Source organism: Cibotium barometz, chromosome 4, assembly GCF_041138505.1.
Source record: "Cibotium barometz isolate CiBa-2024 chromosome 4, ASM4113850v1, whole genome shotgun sequence".
In the NCBI taxonomy this organism is placed as follows: Eukaryota; Viridiplantae; Streptophyta; class Polypodiopsida; order Cyatheales; family Cibotiaceae; genus Cibotium; species Cibotium barometz.
Window position 1 is genome coordinate 44,059,985 of NC_141049.1, and position 10,465 is coordinate 44,070,449.

Consider the following 10,465-nt stretch of genomic DNA (forward strand, 5'->3'; position numbering starts at 1 on the left):
GGTATAACTCTAAACTGACAGTCAGTTAAATTCCCACCTAGATTGAACTGAATACGATCTGTCTCAAGGTGAGTGAAAAGAATCTTCCTATTGGCCAAATGAACTTGCATATGTTTCCCTGATTTCTGTTCTAAGACTAGCTTACGCAAGAATCTTGGGGAAATGAAAGAATGAGTACTGCCTGAATCATTCAAATACTTAAAAGGCTTACCCTGATACTCAGCTGGAGTATGGATGATTGAGAATTGGCAATTTGGCCCTTGGTTTTCAATTGCTACATAAATCTGTCCTCTTTCCTCTTCCACTACTTTTGCTACTGTGACTGCTCTGGCTGCAGCAATCTGAGGTGGAACTCTTTCTCCTTGGTTGCTGCAGTTCTGGGGGAAGGAGTTCTGAGGCTACTCTGGATAGAGGCAGATGGCTGAGCTAGAGTTCTCCTGGGATTTCCCTAATTTTGATGAGATTGACTGATAGGAAGAGGTTGGCCTCTGCACTCTCGGTCCTTGACTTCCCTGTCCCCTTGACATGGTAGGAGTCGGGTAATCTTCTGGCATCCAAAACACCGCTTCTCACTTCTGAGCTCATCCCTCTGAATCCTTGAAAGAGGTGGGGCTCCTGAGAAAGTGTTATGTGGGAAGGGTCTTCCTTCACTTCTGAATCTCCCAGTATCCTGATTTTGATTTGGGCCTTGCTGCCTCTTTGGGGGAGGAAAGTTTGAGGTACTTCCCGGGGTTTGGAAGCTTTTAAATTTACTTGGTGTAGGCTTTGGCGGGACCTTAACAACAAAGGCTTTGGCAAAGTCCTTTGCCATTCTTACTGCTTCGGCCATTGAGACAGGTTTGGCATTCTTCACTAAGGTGTCCAATGGCTCATTCATTCCTCGAATGAACCTAGCCATCAGCTGCTCTTCATCCAATTGTGGAGAATATTTGAGGAGAAGGGAAAAAGCTTGATGGTACTCTTCAATTGTCCGACTATCCTGCTTTAGTTCCAAGAACTCATTCATTTTAGTTTCAAGGAAGCTCGGAGAACAAAACCTCTTTTTGAGGTAAGCTTTAAGATTGGTCTAGGTCTGGGTATTCCGGTCGAGACGGTTAGTCTCGTAGTGATTCCTCCAAGCGACCCTGGCCGTTTCCACAATCTTTAACCTGGCGAGAGCCATCTTGCTTCTCTCATTGTAGCCAGTTACATCAAAGTATTCTTCCATAGCCTCAATCCACTTTTTCACTACTTCACCTAACTGCTCACCTTCACCCTTGAAGGGACTAGGTTGGGATATGTGCAGTGCTTTTTGAACATCCGGATCTAACTCTTCGTCATCGGTTAGAGGATCCGGTTGCCTTGCATGGGCCGCGCACCTCATGATTCTGACAAAACAAGATTTTTTGTCAACTTAACTTTGACAACAGATTTATGATTATTTAATTTTATGCGATTTATTCTTTAAACAGATAATTATTTCATTATACTTCATGAAACAAGATTTACTTTGATAAATTATTAACCATATTCACAATCATGAAAATAAATTAGAGTTTTTTATACAAAATATCGTTTATTATCAAAAGTTTGAGATATATACATAGAGAATCATGGCTCCAAAGTCACTACCTCAATCGCGTACGCATAAAGCAAAATGCAAAGGAGAGATGCCATGGTACACACGATTCATCACTGAAAGAGATGCTATAATTCTACTTCTAGGGATAAAGCGGCTAAGAAGCCTAAAAACTCGGCATGAAATTCTGAAGTTCCTGGGTGAATGATTAAAGAGTTGTACATGTTGAACAAACCCTAGCCTTATCAAGATTATGGCTAAGGAAATATTTTGCCCGAGTCTCTAACGCTGATTTTTACACTGATATTAATACATCATCCTCCAAAGAACCACATATACCGATGTCGCTCTACAGGATCAGGAAAGTGAAGACTCTCAAAATGACATGCGAGTCTCACTCTGCTTACTTGGGTCGTAGAGCAGAGTTGATGAGGTGCTCGAATGCAAAGGCTATCATATCCTGACTCTGGGAGGAGTTCAGGAATGCCAGATAGATTCGAGGTATCCATCTATAAATTTCCAATTCAATTTATGAGTTTTCAATTTTTGAAGTTTATTCAACATAATATTAACAAAGCGAAAACATTATTTCCTAGATTTACTTTTAAATTTTAAGCAATTTCTATTGCTGTTACGTAAATTTACAACAACGCTCTGATACCAACTGTGAGATCCCATTGCTCCCTCCGCACACGGGATTCCCAGTAGTAGCTGGCAGCAACAACGGAAGCAGCTCCCTCATGCGTGGGGTAGGGTTTCCCACTCGGGGCCTTGCCCTCGAATGTCTGGGCATGAGACTAAGTTGGTGGTCATTTCGAAAACCGAAACCGGGAAAATTTTCCATGCTCGAAAAACAGGGACGATTCCACCATTTTGAATTTCTTAACGAATTTTTCTAACGAGGTTAAGATACTGATAAATCCTTCATTTGAATAAACTAGACAGAAGGAAAACTATTACAGACTTAACTTGAAGGGATCAACGCTTTTTTCCTAATTGAATCAGGCACAGCTGTTGATCTATTCATTAGAGAAGTCTTCAAGCTATTATTCAACTACTCGAGTTTTAAACGTATTCCTATTAATCAATTTTATTATTAAAACTCTACTGATTCCAGCCTAACCCTATCCGGCCCATGGGTTAGCCACCGCCCAACCACTCGAATTGGTAGAACCAGACAAGCACCCACCCATAATTGAATGCCTTTCTTAACTTTTGCTTTTTATAATACAGATACGCACACACTCCTCTTTAAACTTTAACTTATAAAACAATCCATTGACAAACAATTATTGGTAAAAGATATCATAACTCAAAATTTCCATCCAGTTCCTTGTTTCTCAAAAACAGGTATCACTCTGGACTCTTCGTCGCTCGAGACCAGCTGGTCAGCAAAACAACGAGATCCAGTAACAGATTACAATATTTTTTCGTCATCATACATATATATCTTTCTCCATGACATACGCATGGGTGTCCTAAGCACCGCGAGCTCGTGCATCGCCTGGTCAGAACCCTCCAAGATCCTCCTTAGGTGTCCTGGCACTTCACTCAGGGACCGCTTCATCGGGCCTCGCCCATTGTACCGGAAGTACACCATTTTTCACCATACCAAGGCTGGTCAAGACCTGGGTAGGTTTTTGCCGTGTGAGCCGTCCTTTGAACACTTCCCGCTAGCTGTTTTGCAACCGAACTTCCCTTAGAAAACACATATACCAAATGCTCCCTCCAGCATTTTGGCGTAAGACAGTCCTTTAAGAAAACAAGGTTTCTATGCAAGTTTTCATTTTTGATTTTCTTTTGAATATAATGAGTATATCTTAAATCCGTATCCCAAGACTTTTTGATCACAGGTCTGAATTCCAAACAGAATTTCTCGAATTCTGTAACCTTGATCCTCAGATAAAAATCAAAGGGTCTCAACTTAGTTTCAGATTCCATGGGTGATCTGAGTGAATTTTTTTTGAACTGGTCACATTGTCATTTCTTGAAACTGATGAAGGATTTATGTCTTGGTCATAGTCTGATTCAAGGTTTGAGTATGGAAAGGTTCTACCTAAACTACCTTTCTCGAAAGGGGGTGAGATTTCAATTACTATTATTCTGAATTTCAATCATTATTTATTTGCTTTTAACTGATTTCTAAACTAATCATGAATTCCTATCAAGAATAAATTAATCATTTATCTAAAGTTCTGAACTTAGATAGTTTTCTTTTCTGAGTTTTCTCATTACTATTCGAGAGAATATGAAATGGTAGAATTTTCTCTCACAGAGTATTTACTTATTCATTTACCAATATTCATGGGATTTAAACATAGGATTAAACAGAACTCTTATTTTGATATAAAAATACTGTATGCATCTATTTATGCATAAAGTCCAATTTTGATGAAAGTAACACTTTTATAATAATAAAAAATTCTTTTAAAATAAGCATCTATTTATGCATAAAAATCAATTTTGATGAAAGTAATACTTTTATAATTAAAAAAATTTCTTTATGCATCTATTTATGCATAAAAATCAATTTTGATGAAAGTAACACTTTTATAATAAAAAAATACTTTTATGCATCTAATTATGCATAAAAATCAATTTTGATGAAAGTAATACTTTTATAATAAATTTTTTTAATGCATGTATTTATGCTTAAAAATCAATTTTGATGAAAGTAACACTTTTATAATAAAAAAAATTCTTTTATGCATCTATTTATGCATAAAAATCAATTTTGATGAAAGTAACACTTTTATAATAAAAAAAATTCTTTTATGCATCTATCTATGCATAAAAATCAATTTTGATAATAGTAACATTTTTAGAATAAAAAAAAATTCTCCAATATGCATCTTTCTATGCATAGAAATCAATTCTAATGGAAATAACACTTTTATAATAAAAATATTTCTAATATGCATTTTTCTATGCCTAGAATGAAAATAACACTTTTAGAATACACAAATGGCGGGGATTACTCTTTTTGAATAATAAAAGATAAAACTTATTTCACAAAATTTAAGAAAATTTTGCCTTAACCTCCTTTGTATGGCTGAGCATTTTTTAATTTTTTTCATTCTCAAGTTACTTAGAAATGATCCCAAATGGTTTAAAGCATTCTAAACTAATCAAATTCCACTTTTTAAAGAGAAACAATATGAAAAGTTTAAATCTAAGAATTTGATTACATATCTAGGATAAAGAAAGGCTGAATTCAAGAATGAAGAGAGGGGAAAGCCTTTCCAACAAGGCATAATATCATTTTTCATCTTAAAGAAAACAAAAATTAGAAAACCATTAAATGGAATAAAGAAAAAGTAGGATTTATAGCTTACATGAATTTTTGTGAGCTTTCCTTTGGCTTGATGGTTAACTGGTCAGCTGATTGAGACCTATGTAGTCCACACAGAGTCTTAGTGTTCCATCTTTCTTTCTCTGAAAGAGAACTGGTGCACCCCAAGGTGAAACACTAGGTCTTACAAACCCTTGTTCTATAGCTGTCTAAGCTGTTCCTTGAGTTTGATGGCTTCAGGAACTGGCATTTGTATGTGCGCAGGGCTACTGGCTGAGCTCCGAGGGTCAATTCTATCTCATGATCTACTGCCCGAATCGGAGGCATCTTAGTTAATTCTGCTGGGAATAAATCATCATAATAATCACTTAACCATTCAGGTTCTTTAGCTTTTAACTTTGAGTCTACTCGATTCATTTTGACAACATAAATGAGTTGCTTCTTTCTAAGTCCTTTTAGTAACTTAGAAGCTTTTACTAATTGCAGACTTGGGGGTCCTGAAATTATGGTTCCTTGAACTTTATTTCCATGAACGTCACGGAAGGAAATGGTTCCATTGATAGTGAATGTCAGCTTGATTTTTGTGGAGCCAATCCATTCCAAGGATCCCGTCAAAAACTCCCAAAGGTATAACTCTGAACTGACAGTCAGTTAAATTTCCATCTAGATTGAACTGAATACGATCTGTCTCAAGGTGAGTGAAAAGAATCTTTCCACTGGCCAAATCAACTTGCATAGGTTTCCCTGATTTCTGTTCTAAGACTAGCTTACGCAAGCACCCTGGGGAAATGAAAGAATGAGCACTGCCTGAATCAATTAAAAGCTTAAAAGGCTTACCCTGATACTCAGCTGGAGTATGGATGACTGAGAATTGGTGATTTGGCCCTTGGTTTTCAATTGCTGCAAAAATCTATCCTCTTTCCTCTTCCACTACTTCTGCTATTGTGATTGACTGCTTTGGCTGCTGCAGTTTGAGGTAGAACTCTTTCTCTTTGGTTGCCCCAGTTCTGGGAAGGAAATCTGAGGCTACTCTGGATAGAGGCAGATGGATGAGCTGGAGTTCTCCTAAATTTTCCCTGATTTTGATGAGATAGACCCTGATTTGACTGATAGGAAGGGGTTGGCCTCTGCACTCTCGGTCCTTGACTTCCCTGTCCCCTTGACATGGCAGGAGTCGGGCAGTCTTTTAGCTGGTGACCAAAACCCTGGCATCCAAAACATCGGTTCTCTTACTTCTGAGCTCATCCCTCTGAATCTTTGAAAGAGGTGGGGCTCCTGAGAAAGTGTTCTATGGGAAGGGTCTTCCTTCACTTCTGAATCTCCCAGTATCCTGATTCTGATTTGGGCCTTGCTGTGTCTTTGGGGGAGAAAAGTTTGAAGTACTTCCCGGGGTTTGGAATCTTTTAAAGTTAAAGGCCCGGGGTTTGGAATCTTTTAAAGTTAAAGGCTGCAGGCTTTGGCGGGACCTTAACAACAAAGGCTTTGGCAAAGTCCTTTGCCATTCTTACTGCTTCGGCTATTGAGACAGGTTTGGCACTCTTCACTAAGGTGTCCAATGGCTCGTTCATTCCTTGAATGAACGAGGCCATCAGCTGCTCTTCATCCAATTGTGGAGAATATGGAGAAGGGCAAAAGCTTGATGGTACTCTTCAATTGTCCAAGCTATCATTGCTTTAGTTCCAAGAACTCATTCATTTTTAGTTTCAAGGAAGCCTGGAGGACAAAACCTCTTTCTGAGGTAAGCTTTAAGATCTGTCCAGGTCTGGGTGATTCCTCCAGGTCTGGGTGATTCCTCCAAGCGACCCTGGCCGTTTCCACAATCTTTAACCTAGAGAGAGCCATCTTCCTTCTCATTGTAGCCAGTTACATCAAAGTATTCTTCCATAGCCTCAATCCACTTTTCCACTACTTTACCTAACTGCTCCCCTTCACCCTTGAAGGCACTAGGTTGGGATTTGTGCATTGCTTTTTGAACATCCGGCTCTAACTCTTCATCATCGGTTAGAGGATCTAACTGCCTTGCACGGGTCACGTGCCTCATGGTTCTGACAAAACAAGATTTTTGTCAACTTAACTTTGACAACAAATTTTTGATTATTTAATTTTATACGATTTATTCTTTAAACAGATAAATATTTCATCATACTTCATGAAACAAGATTTACTCTGATAATTTTATTAACCATATTCACAATCATGAAAACAAATTGGATTTTTTTTTTTGCAAAACATCGTTTATTATCAAAAGTTTGAGATATATACATAGAGCATCACGGCTCCAAAGTCACTGCCTCAATCGCGTACACATAAAGAAGCAAAACTGCGAAGGAGACATGCCATGGTACACACGATTCATCACTGAAAGAGGTGCTATAATTCTACTTCTAGGGATAAAGCAGCTAAGAAGCCTAAAAACTCGGCATGAAATTCTGAAGTTCCTGGGGATGAATGATTAAAGAGTTGTACATGCTGAACAAACCCTAGCCTTATCAAGATCATGTGGCTAAGGAAATATTTTGCCTGAGTCTTTGACGCTGATTGTGGTACTGATATTAATACATCGTCCTCCAAAGAACCACATTTACCGACATCGCTCTACAGGATCAGGAAAGTAAAGACTCTCAAAATGACGTGCGAGTCTCACTCTGCTTACTCGGGTCGTAGTAGAGTTGATAAGGTGCTCGAATGCAAAGGCTATCATATTTTGACTCTGGGAGGCGTTTAGGAATGCCAGATAGATTCAGGGTATCCATCTATAAATTTCCAATTCAATTTATGAGTTTTCAATTTTTGAAGTTTATTCAACATAATATTAACAACAAGCAAAAACATTATTTCCCAGATTTACTTTAAAATTTTAAGCGATTTTTGTTGTTGTTACGTAAATTTACAACAGCGCTTTGATACCAACTATGAGATCCCATTGCTCCCTCCGCACACCGGATTCCCAGTAGTAGCTGGCAGTATAGCGGAAGCAGCTCCCTCATGCGCAGGGTAGGGTTTTCCACTTGGGACCTCGCCCTTGAATGTCTGGGCACGAGACTAAGTTGGTGGTCATTCCGAAAACCGAAACCAGGAAAATTTTCCATGCCCAAAAAACAGGGACGATTCCACCATTTTGAATTTCTTAACGAATTTTTCTAACGAGGTCAAGATACTGAACAATCATTCATTTGAATAAACTAGATAGAAGGGAAACTATTACAGACTTAACTTGAAGGGATCAACGCTTTTTTCCTAATTGAATCAGGCATGGCCGTTGATCTATTCATTAGAGAAATCTTCAGGCTGTTATTCAACTACTCGAGTTCTAAACATATTCCTATTAATCAATTTTATTATTAAAACTCTACTGATTTCAGCCTAACCCCATCCGGCCCATGGGTTAGCCCCCACCGCCCAACCACTGGAAATGGTAGAACCAGACAAGTACTCACCCACCCATAATTGAATGCCTTTCTTAACTTTTGCTTTTTATAATATAGATACGCACACACTCCTCTTTAAACTTTAACTTATAAAACAATCCATTGACAATGGTAAAAGATATCATAACTCAAAATTTCCATCCTTCCAGTTCCTTGTTTCTCAAAAACAAATATCACTTTGGACTCTCCGCTCGAGACCAGCTGGTCAGCAAACGAGATCCAGTAACAGATTACAATAATTTTTCGTCATCATACATATATATCTTCCACGACATACGCATGGGTGTCCTAAGCACTGTGAGCTCGTTCATCACTTGGTCAGAACCCTCCAAGATCCTCCTTCGGTGTCCTGGCACTTCACTCAAGGACTGCTTCGTCGGCCCTCGTCCATCATACCGGAAGCACACCATTTTTCACCATACCAAGGCTGGTCAAGACTTGGGTAGGTTTTTACCGCGTGAGCCGTCCTTTGAACACTCTCCGCCATCTATTGCAACCAAACTTCCCTTAGAAAACACATATACCAAATGCTCCCCTCTAGCATTCTAGCGTAAGACAGTCCTTTAAGAAAACAAAGTTTCTATGCAAGTTTTCATTTTTGATTTTCTTTTGAATATAATGAGTATATGTTAAATCTGTATCCCAAGACTTTCTGATCTCGCAGGTTTGAATTCCAAACAGAATTCCTCGAATTCTGTAACCTTGATCCTCAGATCAAAATCAAAGGATCTCAACTTAGTTTCAGATTCGGTGGGTGATTTGAGTGAATTTTTTCTGAACTGGTCACATCATCATTTCTTGAAACTGACGAAGGAGTTATGTCTTGGTCATAGTCTGATTCAGGGTTTGAGTCTGGAAAGGTTCTACCTGAACTACCTTTCTCGAAAGGGGGTGAGATTTCAATTACTATTATTCTGAATTCCATTCATTAAATATTTGCTTAACCGATTTCTAAACTAATCATGAATTCTTGTGAAGAATAAATTAATCATTTATCTAAAATTCCGAACTTCGATAGTTTTCTTTTCTGAGTTTTCTCATTACTATCCGAGAGAATATGAAACGGTAGAATTTTCTCTCGCAGAGTATTTACTTATTCATTTACCAATATTCATGGGATTTAAACATAGGATTAAAGAGAACTCTTATTTTGATATAATAATTATGTATGCATCTATTTATGCATAAAATCCAATTTTGATGAAAGTAACACTTTTATAATAAAAAAAATTCTTTTATGCATCTATTTATGCATAAAAATCAATTTTGATGAAAGTAATACTTTTATAATAAAAAAATTCTTTTATGCATCTATTTATGCTTAAAAATGAAAGTAACACTTTTATAATAATAAAATTCTTTTATGCATCTAATTATGCATAAAAATCGATTTTGATGAAAGTAACACTTTTATAATAAAAAAAATTCTTTTATGCATCTATTTATGCATAAAAATTGATTTTGATGAAAGTAACACTTTTATAATAAAAAACATTCTTTTATGCATCTATTTATGCATAAAAATCGATTTTGATGAAAGTAACACTTTTATAATAAAAAAAATTCTTTTATGCATCTATTTATGCATAAAAATCGATTTTGATGAAAGTAACACTTTTATAATACAAAAAGTTCTTTTATGCATCTATTTATGCATAGAAATCGATTTTGATGAAAGTAACACTTTCATAATAAAAAAAATTCTTTTATTCATCTATCTATGCATAAAAATCAATTTTGAGGAAAGTAACACTTTTAGAATAAAAAAAAAATCTCCAATATGCATCTTTCTATGCATAGAAATTAATTCTAATGGAAATAACACTTTTATAATAAAAATATTTCTAATATGCATTTTTCTATGCCGAGAATGAAAATAACACTTTTAGAATACACAAGTGGTGGGGATTACTCTTTTTGAATAATAAAAGATAAAACTTACTTCATAAAATTTAAGAAAATTTTACCATAACCTCCTTTGTATGGCTGATCATTTTTCAATTTTTTCCATTCTCAAGTTACTTAGAAATTATCCCAAATGGTTTAAAGCATTCTAAACTAGTCAAATTTCACTTTTTAAAGAGAAACAATATGAAAAGTTTAATTCTAAGAATTTGATTACATATCTAGGATAAAGAAAGGCTGAATTCAAGAATGAAGAGGAGGGAAAAGCCTTTCCAACAAGGC